This window comes from Polyodon spathula, chromosome 1, assembly GCF_017654505.1.
Source record: "Polyodon spathula isolate WHYD16114869_AA chromosome 1, ASM1765450v1, whole genome shotgun sequence".
Classification (NCBI taxonomy): Eukaryota; Metazoa; Chordata; class Actinopteri; order Acipenseriformes; family Polyodontidae; genus Polyodon; species Polyodon spathula.
Window position 1 is genome coordinate 74,236,261 of NC_054534.1, and position 19,847 is coordinate 74,256,107.

Sequence of the window (19,847 nt, forward strand, 5' to 3'; positions counted from 1 at the left end):
GCTGTGATTGGGTGCAAAGACGACAGAGCTAGCCAGAGATTGGATCATGTTTGTTGTGTTGTTATTTTTTGTGTCCAGTTTCCTGGTACGCTTGTACAATACAAACATACCAGTACGTTCTGCAACTTTAAACTTGAATTACTGAGCCTACAAAACCTCTGATCACATGATATTGTAACGTTAGGTTTCTGTAACACCTTTTATTGGTCTCCCCGTCTTCTGCCAGATATTGACTGAATTACATAAAATAAACCCAGTCACAAAAATGTCAACAGTGTTTGTAAACCGGCAAAATTTGCTCAGTGAGAAAGAAGTATTAGTAATAATACTGAATTCAGATTCCGATTTAAATTCAAATACATACAATTCTTCCACTGAATCGGATGTTAGCGAATGTGTCAGTGAAGACATTAGCAAAGAATATTTACCATCAACATCAAGTGATGGCGGCACCAGAATCTGCGTTGCTACATGCTTCAAGGAGTATCATACGCTGAAGCTTTAGACACCCACTCCCTCCGCCTCCACCGCCTGTTTACCCAGATATGGTTTACTCATGTCCCTCTTGCTCTCTCTCAGCCTTTTTTTTGTTAGGATGTGTTGTTGTGGCTGTTCCACCCCGTTGTTTATTGTTTATTGCCTACATGTTATTTTTTTGTCAAAACCTTTCCCTATGACTAAATTAAAAAATATATTTATTTGTTTTATTTATTTACAGTAAAAATGATTTGTCTGCATTTCGTCAGTATTCATTACCGTGACAGAGATCGAACTTGGTGTTAGATCTCCTTCCCGACTTGTGAGGGCACTATGTAAAAGGAACAGAGTACTCTTAACTAAATGGCATGACAATTTATTCTTTAGGGTAGGTGAAAGTCGGTCATTTAGGAAGGGGGCTGAGCTACGGCACCCAAGTTCAATGACTCGGACGGGAGACAGCGTGGCATCTGAGGATTGGAGGAGCGGATGCGCTCGTTAACCTAGGGGTCATGAGTGAGGGTATAAATAGGGGGCATAGTGAAAGTGATCTTTTTCTTTGTATATGGTTAACAACAACCTAGAAGGAGCCCCTGTTATTTGCGAAAGAAACCATGAGTGTTTATTAGTTTTGTCTTGTAACACTAATTGTTTGTATTGTCAGTTTCAAGATTACTAACACGATCCGGAGCTGCAGCTGCAAGCCAGCATCAAACCCAGATATCACCACTCACTTTTCACTGAGGAGCTGTCTTTGCACCACAAGCACATAATTCACGCACTGTAGGAACTGTGTCTGTGTTATGTGTGGGTGAGAAAAGACTGGACTTTTGGTTTTGGATCAAACTCATTGGATTTACAAACAGAAGTGATACAGGCCGCTGTATCACTTCCATCACTATTATTATTTACAGGTTTTGCCATAAGTCTCTGGACATTATAATCATTAATAAACACCCTTGCATCTGTAAATCACTGTCCGTGTGATTAATCTGCTCTGCACTGCAATCATCTGCATGTATTCACCACTTTGCCACAATTACATACATACAAATGAACAGCTTTCAGGTGCTGCTACCACAGTAGCCAAAGTCAATGTCAATGTCAATGTCAACCAGCAGAAACATGGGGCATTGGTCTTCCACTGCAGTGGTTTCTTTACACTTGCTCTTCTCTCCCTGAAATTTGTTTTGCCCAAGAGGGTATTGCTAGTATGCTCGGAGACAGGGCCATCTTTCTGCCAGTTTCACCAGAGGTTTCCTCCCTCCCACAGGTTTTTATCCCTCTCCACTGAGCGGTGAAATTAGTCTAATTCCCCACCAGAATAAAGAAAATAAATAAATGACTTTCTTTTCTCTTTCTTTTGCATTGGTGGCACAGTTGCGGGGAGCAGGGAATCCTCTTTTGAGGGCACGTAAAGCTCACTTCCCAACCACGTTGTCCAAAACTATCCTAACTCTTTTCTTGTTTTGTTTGCTCTGCTCACGCTATCCTTTTTCACCTGTGCCAGTCTCAAGCTCTGGAGGGCAAAGCTTGTTCTCAACCTCGGAGCCCAGCCACACAGCCTCATCTCCTCTGTGGTGGCACTCTTTTCATGTTTATTTCTTTTTTCTCTTTCCAGTGTTGTCCTACTGCATGGCTCAGGGTGGATTACCTCTGAAGATGTGAAGTGTGTATGGGTCAACAGCTTAAAAACAACTTCTCACTGCTATGCTGGCTGTTAAGGACATCAGGCCACATAGATATTCAATACTGATTTATTGATAAACGCTAACAGAAATTGAATGGAATTGTAAAAATCCAAATCCATGGATTTATTTCCTTTAAATGTGAAAATCTCAGTCTCTTTGGCTATAGTGATAGTACCTGTAAAGACCCGGGCTTAAGTACCAAATTACACTAGTCTGCAGGATCTGAAATTCTGGGTGGAGATCAGTTGATTTGGATCTTAACAATGAAGGCATATGACAAAAAATTCACTGCACCCCAAGCCCATCTATCTACCACCCCTTTGTCTCCCCTCTTCCAGAATTCTGGAGTCACCACTGGCGCTATGTCAGACTACTAACAACTCGACAACCCTTTGAACCAAGCTTTCAAGAAGCTCTTGCCATCAATCCCAACCTTTGGCAAAGTTTCACAATCATGTAAACCATGTGAATGTCTACATCACATGAAGTACAGAACAGCACAGCCCTAATTGGAAATAGAAAGGCCAAGGGCATGACTGGCATCAAGACTGAGCTAAAGTTAAGCTTTAGTTTCCATTTCTGAGAATGCAGCAACTTTTCATACCTGCTAAATTCGTCAACTCAACCAATGTGGGTTTCTAAATTTGGATGTGGTGTAAATTGTGTTATTTTCTGGCTTTGTAATAGTAATTATTTTTGGTTTTGTAACTATGGAGTTAAAAAATAAATAAATAAAAGATTAATTGTCTGAAAAGACTCACTATATTCTAACCTCCCTGGCATGGTGCTATACTGTGTAAACTAATAAAAGCAGCTGCTGCCGTTAGCAAAATATTAACATCCTGACTTAAGGAGACACTCCTAAATTATGCATTCCAGCTCTTGAGAGACACACATTAACTGCAAAGTAAATGGCCTTTCAAGTCTTGTTAGTGGGCACCCCCCTACATATATGGCTTGTTGCCATTAGGCAAGTTCAGGGCATTGATGCAAAAAACAACACCCATACAAACGTATATGCACAGTGAACCCCTCACATTTTAATTCAAAAGTAGAGCTCTATTCTAGAATATGTTTTAAATGCAATTAGTATTACATTACTTAAAGCTTATTATGAGCCCTTCATTCTTAATCAACATTATTTGTCTGATGAGATTCCAAATAATTGCTTGGGACATTTCTCTTCTGGTGCACAGAATGTGTACTTTTTCTAATAGTGTGGCCCAGTCAGAGCCTAGACTTAAAACCAATTGAAAATTTGTGGCATGACTTGAAGATTACTGTCCATCAACGCTCCCCAAGGAACTTGACAGAACCTGAACAATTTTGTAAAGAAGAATGGTCAAATATTGCCAAATCTAGGTGTGCAAAGTTGGTAGAGACCTATCCCAACAGACTCACAGCTGTAATTGCTGCCAAAGGTGCTTCCACCAAGTATTAACTCAGGGGGGTGGAGACTTATCCAATTATGGTCTTTCAGTTTTGTATTTTTAATATATATATATATATATATATATATATATATATATATATATATATATATATATATATATTTTTTTTTTTAATAAAAACTTTTTTTCCCCTTAACAGTGTGGAGTAGGGTGTTTAGATAAGTGGAAAAAAATTATCATTTAAATGCATTAAACTCTGAGTCACTGACACAACAAAATGTGAAAAAAGTTCAAGGGGGTGTACACTTTCTATATGTACTGTATATATATATATATAACACAACTTTTTTTCTGTCTCAAAATATTTAAGTATGTTTGAGTTACTTTATATTTACAGAGCTCTAAAGTCGCTACATATCGCAAAAGACAATAAAACGTCATTAAAAAAAAAGTCATTAATCGTAATAATAATTTCTGAAAATATTACATAAAGCTCACAATATATAATTCTTTGGATTACATAATTCACCCAGATTACATCTGACACAAAAAATGGATACTTTTCTAAGTGGATTTTATTGTATAACAGTTTGTTTTTAAGACAAGCGGTAATGGCATTTCCAGACTTAGCCACGGCGCCATTTCTGTGTTTCGTTTGAGGTTTATTTATTTTTCGAAAAAACTACACCAACTTCATTATACTACACATACAAATTGATCAAAATACTTAATAGATTTTAATCTTTCTGAATTTCAGTTTTCACATTATTCTGAAAGTTAGAACAATAAAAAAGTAGTTTAAATATTTGGTATTTTGAAAAACAAAACAAAATGCCAAATTCTCAGAAGTTATATAATTGCTTAGTGCTATGTGTCCGGAAGACACACCTCTTTAAATTGTGGGGCTGAATTAAGTGACACTCATCAGGTTTTTACAGGCGTCCAGTCGAAGTTCCCTCCCTCTGAGACAATGGCAGCAACAAGTGCTGCTGCTGTGAGCGTTTGACGTGTCATTATTAACAAATGGGCTGATGCATGAGATCTACACATTTGCCAGAAATAGTAATGATAAAGAACGATATATAACTCTTGCACGTTATAACATTTTAAATCTTAACTTCAGTCTTGATATTAGAAACATGCAGCATGAACAGTATTTCAAATGCTCTGTGTGCACATATATAAATAAAATAATTAGTGTGTGTAGAAATTTCACTTAGAATACCCTGGATACATTTAAAAGGCATGTTTTTACTTGCAAGCAAGTTAAGTAAAGTGCTGTTTTCACTTCACCTTTTGTCTTATAGTTTTTTATTTGGCTTTACTTACATTCTCCTGTATGTCCTCAGTGTGCTACTATTGTTGGCAGTGTCATGTGAGTGGTTCACTGTGTGTGTATGTAATAAAACCTGCGCGCCTGTGGGGCGTGTTAGCCTCACCCTCCTTGTCGATCTCCAGCCGGTCACTCAGCAGCGAATGCACACACCCACACAGCAGCAGCCTCTCACATGGGGTTATTCCATTTTTTTTTTTTTTTTTTTTTTTTTAAATGAATCAGGTTTGAAAAGATTAGGCAATACCCTTAAAGTTTACCATGTACATTTTTACAGTAATTTTGCAGTTTTCCCATGGATATATTATACATTTATACCATAGCTTACCAACCATGTTTTTTTTTTTTATTTATCTTTTGACTTCCTTTACCATATCTCTCTGTGTTCTACAATGCTTGCCTACGCAGCGCCTGTCAGGCACGTCAGGTCCAATTTATTTTCACACACGCTGTTTAAAAGTTATTTTTTTTTCACAGTAAAACAGGTTTAAAGTGCACTGCATATCAACAGGACACTCAGTACTGCATCTCCAGCCCCGCACCATCCCTTGTTCACTGTATTTATTACATACCTCTTTATAGTCGTGCATACGGATAAATCATCTCCTGATCGCTTGTTTTATCACCAAATTCATCAATAATTATTTCTTATTATAACATTTTAATAAGCTCTGCAAATGTCTGTGATATTCTTTGAGCGCTGGATGCAGAAGCAGCTATCTCCTTTGTTTATGTGCGTGTTAACTCTGTGGTGCAGGGGCTATGCGTATTGCCCCCTTTTTTTTCCCGGTTTCATTCAGCTTTTATCAGTCTCACTCGGCCATTGAAAGATTCTCTCTGCTTTTTCCTGAGAAAAAAAAAACAACTCGAGACCTGCGCTTGATTTCTTTCTGATGATGTCGGACATAGGCTAACTATGGTAAATGTTTATAATGGTTGGCAAACCTTGTAATTTAACATTGTACATTTAATATTATTTTTAATATTTACTTAGGCGATTATGACTGATATGCACCACTGTACTTGTGATGATGTTTTAAATAGATATTGTTTATTAAAAAGTTATATAGAAAGTTTTTTTTTTTTTTGCAGCAGCAGCAGCAACTGCAGCAACTAGCTATATTTCACCCTAAAGCTACTAAAATAAAAGCAATATGTTCCTAAAGAAAGAAATAAAAGTTAAAGGGTTCACACAGTAATCATACAATTTTTAAGCCAAAGATAGACAAAGGAGGAACGTTTTTAATAAAGGAGAACCTACCAGGTGTTGAGGCTTTTCTTTACAGTTTATGCAGGTGCCAACATTCTGTCAGATGTACACATTTCAATGGCCAGCAGAACAACTGAATCGTATTCCCACCTAGAAGATGAAATTGTCAGTGTTCAGCTGTCTGTGAAGTTTTACATTATAACATAAAAAAAATGTGAAAAAGATATGTAAAAAAAATAGCAGGCCTTGAATTCCTTTTGATCGTCAAATTATTTTGAAATTGTGATCACAAAGTTTAGTTGAAAGTTAATATTGTCCACCCCAGACGATAAAAATTGAAAGAAGGTTAAATCCAATGAAATTCTGTAGTTGTTTCAAAATGTTTTGGATCATTTCTCTCTCTCTCTCTCTCTCTCTCTCTCTCTCTCTCTCTCTCTCTCTCTTTTTTTAAAAAGCACAACACGTAATTGTTATCTATTGTTAATTGTGTGCTCTCTTCCTGGGATATAATGGTACTATAATGACTTTATATGAACATAAGGACATTTACAAAGAAGAGAAGCTCATCTAAGCTTGTCTGGTTTCTGACTCCACGACCTCACCACTCACTGTGTTAAGAAGTGTCTCCTTCCCTCTGTATTATCTGGTCCTGGTTTCTGTTCTGCACTTTAAGTACTGGTTAGATTGAACTATGTCAACTCCTTTTAAGATATGCAAACCTCCCCCCAATTCTGTTTTAGGTTAAACAAATTCAATTATTTCAGACTTCATAGCTCATTCTTTTAAGAACTGGGATTAGTGTGGTTGCTCTTCGTTGGATTCTATCCAGTGTCATCATTTCCCTTTGGTACTGTGTTGACCATAAATGCCACACAGTACTTTATTTGCGGTCTCACTAGTGCATAACCTCCTTGGGTTTAAACTCCACACTTTTGGATATATACCCAAGTATTCTGTGGCCATTGCTGTCTGGTTGCTGATAGCAATGAGTCTATTTCAGCACCAAGGTCTTTCTCTAGATGAGTTTGTTCTAGGTCTATACCCCTGTAGTGGGTAGGCAAGTGATTGAGAGACACAGAGGGACTGATGTAGAAACGTCAGGGTGTATTTACATATAAAAAGACTGTGTGACCCTACCAGTGATGGTAGAGCACAGGTGGGCATACAATAAGTGGCTAGCACCACTTTCACTGTACTTCTATACTTATTGCATTTAGAAATATTAACAAACTAGTCTCTGTCCTGTGCAGAAGAGTTAATAAACGCTGACCCCGTTTCCACACTGGTTGGTCAGATCTTAGGGTTATTTTTGCTCCTCTCTACTTGTGTAGCCCCAAAGGGCTTTGCTCTGCTCCGTAGCACGGTCATGCTTATTCAGGCTCTCAGCGAGGGGGACTATATGAAAAGAGTTTAGCTTCATTAATATTTTAACCAGTAAAAAATGCTAAATACAACAGAATGCAAAATAGTAAGATAATAACAGGGATGCTTAAATATGTTGCAGAATCCTCACAGAATTGAACAATTTTAATTGAATATATTTTTGTTGTTGTTTATTTGTGGAATCCCCTGGGGTTTAATTATTTAGCACACCTCTTTAAACCTGCTCTGAATATGTCTAAAACATAGGACTTGAGGAACTGTGCCTCAAAATTGCTCGTTCATGTCAGTGATGCCACACCCCAAATGAACAAAACACTGAGGCCCAGATTTATAAAAGGATTGTGCATGTTTTATGACTGTAAAACAGACGCTGACGGTTCTGAATTCTTAGATGGGATTTATAAAACACACATAGGTTCTTAGAAGCAGTTAAAAAGGTCTCCCCACAGTGGCAAAGCAAGGTTCTAACGAGAGCCTTTACTTCTAGAGTGTAGGTATTATTATAACAACGGTGGAGGAGATTAAGAAAAGATGGAACGATATTCTGAGGCGAACTAAAGAAAAAGTCTCATATCAATGAGGACTCATCCTCCACCGTTATTTTACTAATGCCTACAGAATGTATTTTTTGTAATATGGTATTTTGGTATTTAACAATACTGGTTCAGGCAGTATTGTTAAATTTGAGTTGGAAAGAAAACGGTAAAAAAAAAAGGACAGAGGGACAGATGACGCAGTTAGTTTGTAGCTAGAGCAAGTACAGTTTTTTGACCATATATACCATACAGATATGCTTTAAAATCAAACATAGAGTAAGAAACACAGACAAACATAAGAAATGGGAGAGTTGTAACTGCATAAGACTTTAAGAAGATATAAGTTGTAGTTAAAATGAAGACTGTGCATACGCAGCTGTATTGTTGCTGAATATGCTGCTGTACAACAATGGAAGGATTATCCACCCATTTGATTGCCATGGATGTAAGTAAATAAAACTTATTGTTTCTGAAGTTTGAAAAGTCTATATAGCTGAAATTATTCTATACGAAATAAGAAGCTGAACTAATATGCGAAGCACAGTAACTGGATGATGCGTCGCAATGTATAAGCAACCTATTACAAACTCTGAAGTAGTACATTTGTTTATTAAGAAGCCACCGCACATTCCATATTTTCTTCATTTGTCCTGGTGATGTATTTCAAGCTTGTAACACATCTTCATGTGTTACAAGTACTGCTTGTACCAAAATCTCCAATTCCATATTGGTAAATTTCAGTTTTCGGTTCTGAGCATCCTCATCACCATGGCTAGTCCCAGACTGAGGTCTTTGTGTGCCATACATTTTCTTTTGGAATGTGTAGCCTACACACAGAAGGATGACCTAAACAGCTGTTTAGAGAGGTGTGTAATTCTCCATCACTAATTGCCATGAGGGGTGTTTAAATTGGTTGATTGCGGAATCGCTTGCTTTACCTAATTAGTCTTATAAAATAGGTCGTTATTTTGATGCTGAGTGCAGCCGTACTGAACACGCGCAATACGTGGCTTTTTGTGGTGGGTTTTTCCCCTTTATAAATTTGGGCCTGTGTTTGTAAAATCAAATGCGGGCCTTTGGAAAACTGGACACAAACTGGCTTTGCACCTGCTTTAGTGCATTGTGCCTACTGCTAAATGGATGACTAATCATTTTCTTTTTTTTTTAACAAATAGATGACTTATCATTTTCTTTTTTATATCAAAGTGTCACAATGAAACATTATTAAATTATTGTAAAGGCTGCTGCCTAAAGCAATGCCTACTTAATGCTGCATGTATTTTGATGATTATGAAACTAATATACTGGATAGCTTATCAAAAAAAAAAAAAAGAATATATTTTGATTTGTGTGTGACTGAAGAAAACATTTTTCCTGAAAATTCTGTTCAAATCGAATACACTGAAAATTCAATACTGAAATGATATATTATTGAAATAAGGTATACATTAGGCAACATCACTTTTATATCCACTACAGTGATTGTCATGTTTCTTAGGGATTCCTTTAGCACAGGGGTGCCCAAACTTTAGGTGCCTAGGATCTACTTTTCCAGCCTCATCCTAACAGTCTACCAGCAATGAATTGTCAAATTATTACATACAGTAAAACCTCTAACCACCCTTCCCTTCACACATACCTACATGCTGCACAACACAGTAGTGCCAGGTTGTCTATATAGGACATATTTTTTAAATTTATTACTAAATACTTTTTGCCTAAAATTCCAAGAAATAATACCTTCTCACCTTATTAAATTGCTATGGACGATTTGCACTGCATGGGGTCAATAATTTGTTCGAAGTGTGGATTGTAGCTGCTGATTGCTAGCCAAGCAGACGTCCAGGTGATCATCTGTTAGAATAGACGGGCACTTGGACTTGATGATCTTCATGTTTGAGAAAGCCGACTCTTATATTCTGCCACAATAAGGTGCCCTCAATTTGATCTGGCGGTCGCTTTTCAGTGTCAAAATTTCAGTGTGATAGTGTCACATTGATGCCATTTTTGATGCAATTTCTTCAACATCAATGTCTGCATCAAATGGAAAGCACACAACTGTTGCTACAGGTTCTAGCATTACAAAGTCTTGGAAGCGCCTGTCAGAGTCTGTGGTAATGCTGTGCACCTGTTCTACATATTGATCATTGGCAAAAATTGCAGTTGCTGTTAATTTAGGCTTTGCCTTTGTGCACAAGTTAGTTTTATAGTTATTTCTTAAAATTGAATGTATTCCTATAACTTTTATAAATGTGTGTCTTTGTTAATATTTGCAATTATTTATTTTCTTAAAGAATGAAACATAACAAAAACACACACTACAAGCTGTATAACAGCAATGCAGTAACAAATAAAGACTGGGTGTACAGATCTTGGGTTAACTTCCCTAATGGTCTGCAAAACTACTGAATTAATATTTTCCTTTTGAAAGAAAGGATAACATTAACATAATAATATAAACACAAATGAATGATAATCTCCATCTGGTTAAATCCTACCTAGCTTGGATGGTCTCCAATTTTTTAATTGAGAGCCATTACTTTCTTGCTGGCTAAAATACAGCTAAACTAATTTCAACACTGGGTCAAAAAGCAGACCCACTATTTTACAACCTGCAAAACTACAGGGTGGTTTCTCTCACTGTTTCAGTAGTAGGGGCTACACAGCTGTGATTCACTAGAAACTGAGCAATACATCATGCGAGTCAGTCAGTTCTTCCCTCACACCAAGATGTCTTAGATAGGAATTGCACTGACAGTATGTGTACATAAGGGTCCATAAATCTAAGGACAGAAGGTAAAAACATAATCATGTTAATATATACTTGTATGGGCATACTAACTGTGCTTTTTTCAGTGAAATCTGCCAATATTATTAAAAAACAAATGCATAAAACCAATTCCCAGTCATAATAAGGAAATGACGACTGTCATTTAGAGACACTCAATGCAAGGCATTTGACAGATATATTGCATAATAAAGAAATAACAGGAATAAAAAATTAGGCCTTTGCTGTATGGATACTTTTAAAAGGAAAATCAGTGACAGAAATGCATTTGCCCCTTCTGGTGACATTATTTAAGTATTGGGTCCTCTGCACACTCCCCAAAAAACAAAATGGGGTTTGTAAGCAGCATACAGGGAGGTCTGTATAGTATATATAGTGTGACCACACGTCCCTAATTGGGCGGGACAGTCCCGAAATGTAAAGATCAAGTCTCGGTCATCATGCCTCTGGGACTGAATTTGTCTTGAATTCATAGACTTCAAACAATCTTACAGTTTAGCACAACAGTCAAACCATAGCATACCTGTTTATAGCGCATTACAGCACCGCCCCTGCCTCGTTATTTTGCAATGCCTGACACTCGCTCACTCGCCAGTTAAAACTTTTTTTTTTTTTTTTTAAGTACTGTATCCAGGCACGCTCCCAGAAATCTTTCACATGGTGTGCACAACTGAACCACACAGACATCCCATCTCATGCCGATAACGACTCTGCATGTGTAGCGAGCGTATGATTTTGCCAGATTATCAATAGATGCACCAGATCTATTCTCAGTTAGTTATATAATGTAAAGGGAGGGGATCCCTCCTGTGTTCTTTTTGAGGTACTGAAAATATGATTTTCGCGGAGTTCACTAACATGGCAGATTGAACCATTGCAATACATGGGGGTGTATGTAACATGAACGGTAAGATAGCTAACGTCACATATCGTGTATGTGAAAAAAATATCATTGAGGCTTGTGGTGTAAATTGTAGTAGTAAATATAAATGTGGGTATTGACACCATGGAGCCACTAGTAATTCAACATAGGTAAACATGTTTCAGTGGAGGAGTAATAAATATTCAGTTCGCTAATATTATAACAGATATTCATTGCTTCTTCCCAGTCTGTGAACCGTGTGAATGAGGTGGCTTTACTGTGGGAGGCGACTGATTATTTATTTTTTCTTTGCATTTCTTTGCATCATTTTACTCTCAAAATCACTACAACTAATCATTACTACCCCCCATGTAAATAGTGTCCTGTTTTTGCATTTTACAAAGGTGGTCACGCTAGTATGTGGGGACTTACAGGATTGGACGTATTCATATTTTTACATAAATCCTGAACAGCAAAAAAAAAAAAAAAGTATTCCTTAAACATTTTGCAAACAGTTGCTTAGCCTTTGCTGCCGACTGTGATGAAACATGATATACCTCAGCCGTCCATTTAACTATCTTTTTTTTTTCCATTGGGTTATAGCCATGGCTACGGTAAATATCCCCATGTAATTGGTTTAGGGTCGTGGTAGGTGTGGCTTTATTTGTTTCATTTTTTGACTGCCATTTTTTCTATTGACACTTTGAAACGTCTATTTCTCCGGTTCTGCAAGGCCAAAAAGTGCCATTCTATAACTCATCCGAAAGCTAAGAACTGGGTCTAACTAGTCGCGTTTTATTTTTTCATGTTATTATTAAACATTTACTTCATATACGCTATGTTTGTTTGCGTGCAGCTGCAGGGCACCTCAGATGCCGACTGAGGCAAGAAACTAATTACTGAAAAGACATATAGGATAGCCCTCTTATAAATGTTTTACATTTATTTTTAATTTATATACGTTTTTATTGTGTCCCGTTTTGAAAATGATTCTCTGGATGGAGGTGAAAGTAAATATGACATCTGTCTGATCTCTAGCAAGCTAACATAATATATTTGCCGTGTAAGTGTTGTTTTATCACTATTTTGTTTATTATTATTAGTGTACTTTCTGTGTGAAAACGATGGATAAGTATGTTGCTGTAGTCATTACTTGTATTATTTAGCTGTTTATTATTGGTAGTTTATTTATTTATTTATTTATTTATTTTTAACCTATACAGTATTTGCAATGTTTAATACTAAACATACTCAGCATCTTCTGTAGTCTTCTACACATTGAGTCTTCTACACATAAATAATTAACTTTAATCACAAATGGGATTATATTTACAGGTTTCTTCTGTTTCACTTTCAGTTCCACATCCGGCGTTTCGGCTCTCATGCACATTTTTTTTTTTTTACATTACAAAATCTTATCTAGCTCTGCAACTGTACAAGCTATTTCAATTCTGATTAAATATTTGAAATCCTCATAATTGCACATCTCCCATATACTCTTATCTTTTTTTTTCTAAATCGTTTGGAAAAATATTAAAATTTGCACATTTGTGAAATATTATGTCATATTTCAATATTTTTTTGGAGATGTTGCTTATAAGATAAAATCTATAAAATACCCTACAATACAACCGATGATATCATTGGAAAGGTCTACTCAATACCTTTGTTGATATATTGGGTTTTAATTTGTGATTTATAGTTATTAAACTACAAGCGCTAAAATAGAAAGTTGTTGGATACATGCACAGTTTAGTCATTCCATGTAGGCGGTATAGGGTTAAAAATTATGATTTTTGCAAGCAGTATATACTTTTCAGAAATCATATTTTAAAAATCGTCTTTCTGCGTTGGACCTGTGCTTCATGTAAGGATTTCCAATGACAAGATGATTGAAAAAATCATTGAAAAACATTGAAACTCATTTTTCACATTTTAAAAGCAGTAATGCGATTCAGTGTAATATATAATGAAATATTACAAGGTAGCTCTAGGGTAATATTAAATTGACAGATCTGCAAAAACAGTGTTTTCATTATAGGAGTGTCAACACCTATTTCTCACATAACTTGTCAACTTACCCAACTACCTGTGTTCCAGTATGCAAATTAGGGATCAAACATGTTTTCAGGATTAACACATTTAAATTCCAGGACTACTTTTTAGCCGTTCTGTGAGAACCAAACTATAAATAGTCAACATTGTGAAAACAATTACACAAGCAATGTTTTTTAGATTGATTTTCAACGTTGTTATTTTGAACATTTGATTAGATTTAAAAACAAAACAAATCAGTTGATAACTTCAAATAAATAACTTATCTAAGATTTGAGAAACAAATTACTTGCTGGGCTTACATAAGTATTTCATTAGCATTGTGATGTTCATGGGCCAAGGACAGTATACTTACAGTACAACAAATATAATTGCCAAAGTCAGCCATGTAAACCTCAGCTGTTACAATGAACTCTTACACTTAACAAATTTGACAGACTATACAACACAGGCAATTAGTTATGGCTAATTATAGATGTTTGAAAAAATGAATACATTATAATAAATGCAAAATTAAAAAAAAAGTTACACCAAAGGGAATGCTTTTCTTATATTATGCCATGGTGTGCCAAAGTGCCCGCCCCTGTGTATATTTTGTGTTTTAATGTTGATGTATAGTCATCGGTACACAGGATATAAATGGGCCTGTGTAACACGAGTGTTTAAAATGTATATTTGTATTTAGGCACGAAGATTGCACAGCACTTCACATGCAAGTAAAATGTAATATGTGAGCTGGGAATTGCACTTTATTAATTGCGACTCCAATTGAATGACTGATTAGCAGTCGAGTCTCGTTACAGCTGCATAAAAGCAGCATGTTTTCACCCACTCGGAGTTGTGTGTTCGGTGAGTGGAGAATGGGATTGGAGACAAGGTAATACGAATAATAATAATAGTAGTCGTAGTCGTAGTAAAATATCTGCTCACCGTGTTTTGTTTAGTCCGTTTTGTTTGTCTGTTTATTTTGGCAAATGTGCCGTGACCTGTTTTGTTTGTTGCAACCGTTTATTTTCTGTCTGTCTGTTCATTCATTAAATGCATTTGCTCAGCCACCCACTCCGGCCGTCTTTGTGACACATGGGTAATAAATCCATGTTTATTATTAAAACGCCTATTCACACTGGAGTTACCGGTACCATACCGGTATAACTATCAATATGAAACTCAGACAAGAGCAAGTTTAGTACCGATACAGTTCAAATGAAGACAGGATTGGGACAACAATGGAATGTATGAGTCTGAGGCATGCCCACTACACAGAGTCTGAGGCATTGCATGTAATTACTATTACCAGAACTAATCTTACGTAACATACTTTTGTCTCATCCTCTCATGTTTTGTGCGTTGCTTGTTGATTAGGAACAACCAAAAACACAACGTACACACAGACATCAAGGCAAAACATACTGCTTGTGTAGGCAGCCATTTAAAAGAAAGTAACAGCGGTCACCCTTGGAAAAGAGGTTAACGCCCAAGTAAAGTCACCGGTATAATGACTGACATCGTATTGATACAAATGTAGACAGGTATATCACAGCAATATCGGTACTAGTGTTGAAATGTGAGCTAGGACAGAAAGTGGTATTGCATGGGTATATTCTAAACCAAAATACATTTTACCAGTATTGTACTGATACAACACGGCATAAATGTGGACCAAGCCAGGACTTGCATCATTACAAGGTGGCTTTTTTTGTGTGTTTTACATAAAAGAACCACAAATCTTAAAATGTAATTGCAGTCCAATCTAAGTGACTATGCAGTCTCAGGGTCTGTCTACTTTTTCACTGTTATCAAAACGGACACACAGACACACACAATGGCTGCTGGATTGCCTAATTCCTAGTTCCCTCATCTTTTTCGAGTGCATTTTGATGATGTAGTCCAACTTAGCTGAACTGACTACTCTCCCTCTCACTTAATTCATGGTAATGTATAAATCTAATGCCATGGTGCAATTGGAAATATTGGATTTTTTTACTCATTAGGCTACAGCCTCTGACATGGTGCTGAAGCAGCAGTCCCTACCCTAACCACGTGTAGTCAAACACCTGGTCTGCACGTAGCGTATACCAGGGGACACACAGGCTGAAGCCGTGGCTGGCGAATCTGTGGACTGAGTACAAAAAATAATAATATGGGAACACACTGTTGTACGATTTTATTTTTTTTGAAGGCCCAACTCACAAAGGTGGTGGGCTGAGGCACCCAGCATGGTCTACTCTACTTTTGTAGACAAAAATGACTACAAAAGATTTAGAAGTGAGTAGTTTTCGAGATTTACGATTATACTGTATTTACAATATAATCGTAAATCTCGAAAAACCACTCACTTCTAAATCTTTTGTAGTCATTTTTGTATTACTTTAGCATAAATCCATGTTAATTTGGATTCATATGTTGTTTTTTTCTGACTTTATGTGAACGAAAAGACACACATTTGCCCGTTTTCCCATTGGAAATAGTGATATTTTGAAAAATCACTGTCTTGGTCACAAAAGCAAAGTTTGTGGGGAATAATAGCCATTTTCTATACTTTTGAGGCATAAGCAATTAGGAAATAACACTTACTACCCAGGAACAAAAAAATAAATAAAATTAAATTGTTACACTGTGTTATTCTTGACTTAATATGACAAAAAAACCCTCTCATCAATTAAAAATATAATTCCCTTTCCTAACTTGTGTCTCACACAAAGTATATTGTCTAACTCTTTTCCTGTGACACTCAGAAATGACACATTTTGATTACCACACGTGCAGGCATACAGCCTGTCATGTCCTTGTGACTCTATCAGAGCGAGATGAGGGCAGACAGACTTTTCTAAAAGATACCTGCCACTAGTAACACATTCGTTTTTCTCATGACAAGAGTGTCAGTGATGGCTATCCACAGAGTGAAAGTGATTACTAAGTGTATTTTAAAATAGTAAAGTGGTCTAATGGAAATACAGTAGATATCATTATTTCACAGCAGCACAGTAATGCAAAGAAAAACTAGGTCAAAAGTAAAAAAAAAATAATAACATTTGCAGCTATTCATATTCCTTCAGCACTGCAGTTTAATGTGTTCAACCACACTGGAGGTGTCAAGTCCATGCATTAACACAGTAAGCACACTGTCTTTTTTGATGGCACATATGAAAGAAAAACACATTAGAAAAAGAATAAGGTAATGCTTGCTGGGCATGAAATCCATTTTCCAAAACATTGTCATGGGTATTTAACACTTTTAAAGAATAGAAAAGTGACTAAATTAGAATTGAACAGGAACAGCAGCTGAATATTTATGTTTTGTTCTTTTCTCATGGTTAAAGTTATGTGGATCACTTTACTTCATTATGAGTCAGTAGACATTATTTTAAAGTGGAAAATCATAGGAATAAAAGGTAATTCTTCTGGCAATCACTAAATTTGTAACCATTACTTTAAATTCATCTATAGGACAATATCCTAAATATGTAAACCTGCCTAACTCTGTGTTAGTGCAATATGTGATATGACTAGTTTGCTGACCAGGTCTGACCATAGCAGCATGTTAATGCAAATAGCCTGTATTTAGGGCTTCTATGTTTTGCTTTTTATTAATTCTGGTGCTTATTTTGAGCTATTTTCAAGTTTTATGTAAATCGTTATTTTTTTCGGGGCCTTCACTTTTTAAATACTGTGAAATTACTGTTTTCAGTTAAGGTATTTTCACATCAAGTGGTTGTGTCAAAGCATTAGTGCCAGCGTATTTTGATGCTGTCAAGTTTGTTTTCATACCAAAGCGTCAATTAATCTGAAGCCTTGTCACTGAACTCAACATTTTCCTTAAAGTACAGAATTATATTTGAGTCTTTCAGCACTAAGTACTGTAATATAAGTACTGTTTCAAGAAAACAAAATAATAACGTTCTGTGTTCTTTTGCTGAAAAAAAAATGTAATACAAATGGGAATATACAGTATAATGAATATTTAGTATATAAAATAAAATATAAGAACCAATAACTAAAGAAAATGGAGACAACTGATAATGCTTCATTTACTTATAAAAGACAAATGATTGTAAAGCTGTGGTTACCACCCTTTTACGAGAATGCATATTTTCACTAGAAGAGAACAGATATGACAACATTTTGTAAAAGCTGCATGAATACTATTTACAAAAAAAAACAAACATATAAAACAATTAGGAGGGGGGGCACCACAGACATCTTGACTACCAGAATATAACCCCCTCAGAGCAGTCCTTCTCTAGTATGTGTTGCCCATTACAAGCAATCAGTGAGTGTCAATTACTAGGCATAGCACTTTCCTTTATTATCTATGAAATCTAGACACTATTCTGGGCACTACAGCCTTTCATTTACTTTTATGGGTTTCAGTTTCAATTGACTTGAATAAGCTTAATGACCTGAGAAATTATTATGGAAAACAATAACTCTGAGTTTGACCTTTTTTGAAGTTACTAGCCAATTTATTGACTTTAAGAAAAAAAGCTCAAATTTAAATTTTACAGTGATAAAATAATGTGACCTTAGAACTTGGCTACCTGCAGAAGTTCCTTTGTTAAATCATTACAGTATTCATTATACATTATTAATGGAACTGCCTGGCACATTTTGAGCAAAATGGTCAGTACTTATTTCTGTTTTATGAGAATTACATCTGTGTTCACATTTAACCTTGAAAATGCAAGGTTAATAATGTTGAGAATATGAGGCTCTGTCTTTTCTATATTAAATTACTTTGCAATATCACACTTTCACAAACCTTACGTGCTTAGAAATGTGAACGCAAACATTGGGGGCATTAATACAAGAACAATTATCTGGTTTAAAATACTGACAAAACTTAAAAGACGACTTCAGTTAATATAAGCCAAATGGAGATCAGCTTGTTGTCTTGCAGCATTATTTTTGTTGGCAGTTTTTCAACTGGAAAGAGTTCCGCTGATCAGACGCAATTGGAAAGTTATGTAGTTTGTATAAGTGTTCTCGGTACAATTCATCTGTACAGCTAGTACATGACCTTGCCCAGCTGTTGGCTATGCTTCCGTCCGTTTCGTGGAGCGACGTGGAAACCAAGAACCATTTTCAGATGAAGGCAGTGTCCCGTTTATTGTTTCAGTCTCTCATAGGGCAAATAGCTAGGGCTCTCTTCAAAGCTGATTTCAGCCTTCTCAGAATATGATTTTAGCCATTCTTCAGAACATTGGCTCTTCCATGCCTTCCGTCAATTTGAGCACTTATGCTCCCATGACTTCAGAAACTTTGTTCAGAGCAGTTTAGCTTCCATTTCGTTCCTCCGAACTCCAAGCCACTTACTCTCAGCACGACTTTCTTTCTCTTGCCTGGAGCCCTGCTTCTCCTGTGGGGAGTTTGCTTAATGTGAGAAGCACCTATGGGAAGCATATCGTTTGAAAGTCGCACGGCTGCTTTTGTGATTCTCACTTCCACCCTGTGATTGGTCAATTTGTTTATTTTGCGCTGTGCCTGAGTCACATGGGGTGTTTTTCATTGGTTGTTCTCGTTCAGAGATGGTCACTTGTTCTCAATTGGTCTGCTGTTTCGCCCCCTGTTGGTTGGATTTATGAGATGGACTGTTTCCTGTCCGAGGTGTCAAAGCACCCAAAACTGTCTGGCTTGCCTTGTGCAAGATATTACTGGCACCAAATGATTTATTCCGTAACGGGGGAAGATAAAACACTTGTCCAGCAGTTAATTTATGACTCTTTTTAAAAGCATTCTTTGTCAGTGGGGAAGTTTGTGACCAGAAACCAAGTAGACACAGAGAATGGCTTGGGACCCCCCCCTCCCCCCCCATATATATTTCAATTCTGTTAATTTCATACACAGAATGATATTATAACCCACTCTGACGCTACACTACCAACTACAGTTAAAGGTGTATTAAATATTGTAAATGTGTTAATACACAAAAAAACAAGCATTTTGGAAAGTAACGAAAAACAATAATTTCATACAGAATATAAAAAGCAAAAGCCCCAGAAAAAAAGCATTAAGCACTGAAAAATGAGATTAATAATAACTGAAAAACAGAAGCCCTAATTATGTAATTTGAGAATACATAAAGTGATTTCATACTGTAGCTTTAACTATTATCATATGATTA

At 36.3% G+C, this 19,847-nt stretch overlaps 1 long non-coding RNA gene across 1 annotated transcript in view; it reads right to left on the reverse strand.

Annotated features, from left to right (window-relative positions):
* Window positions 1–6,164: 6,164 nt before the first annotated feature.
* Window positions 6,165–19,847, reverse strand: part of LOC121299345 — a 174,812-nt gene continuing 161,129 nt past the window's right edge. Inside the window, exon 5 of the long non-coding RNA XR_005947387.1 lies at window positions 6,165–6,252. This is a non-coding gene — a long non-coding RNA (uncharacterized LOC121299345). The remainder of the gene's footprint in view (window positions 6,253–19,847) is intronic.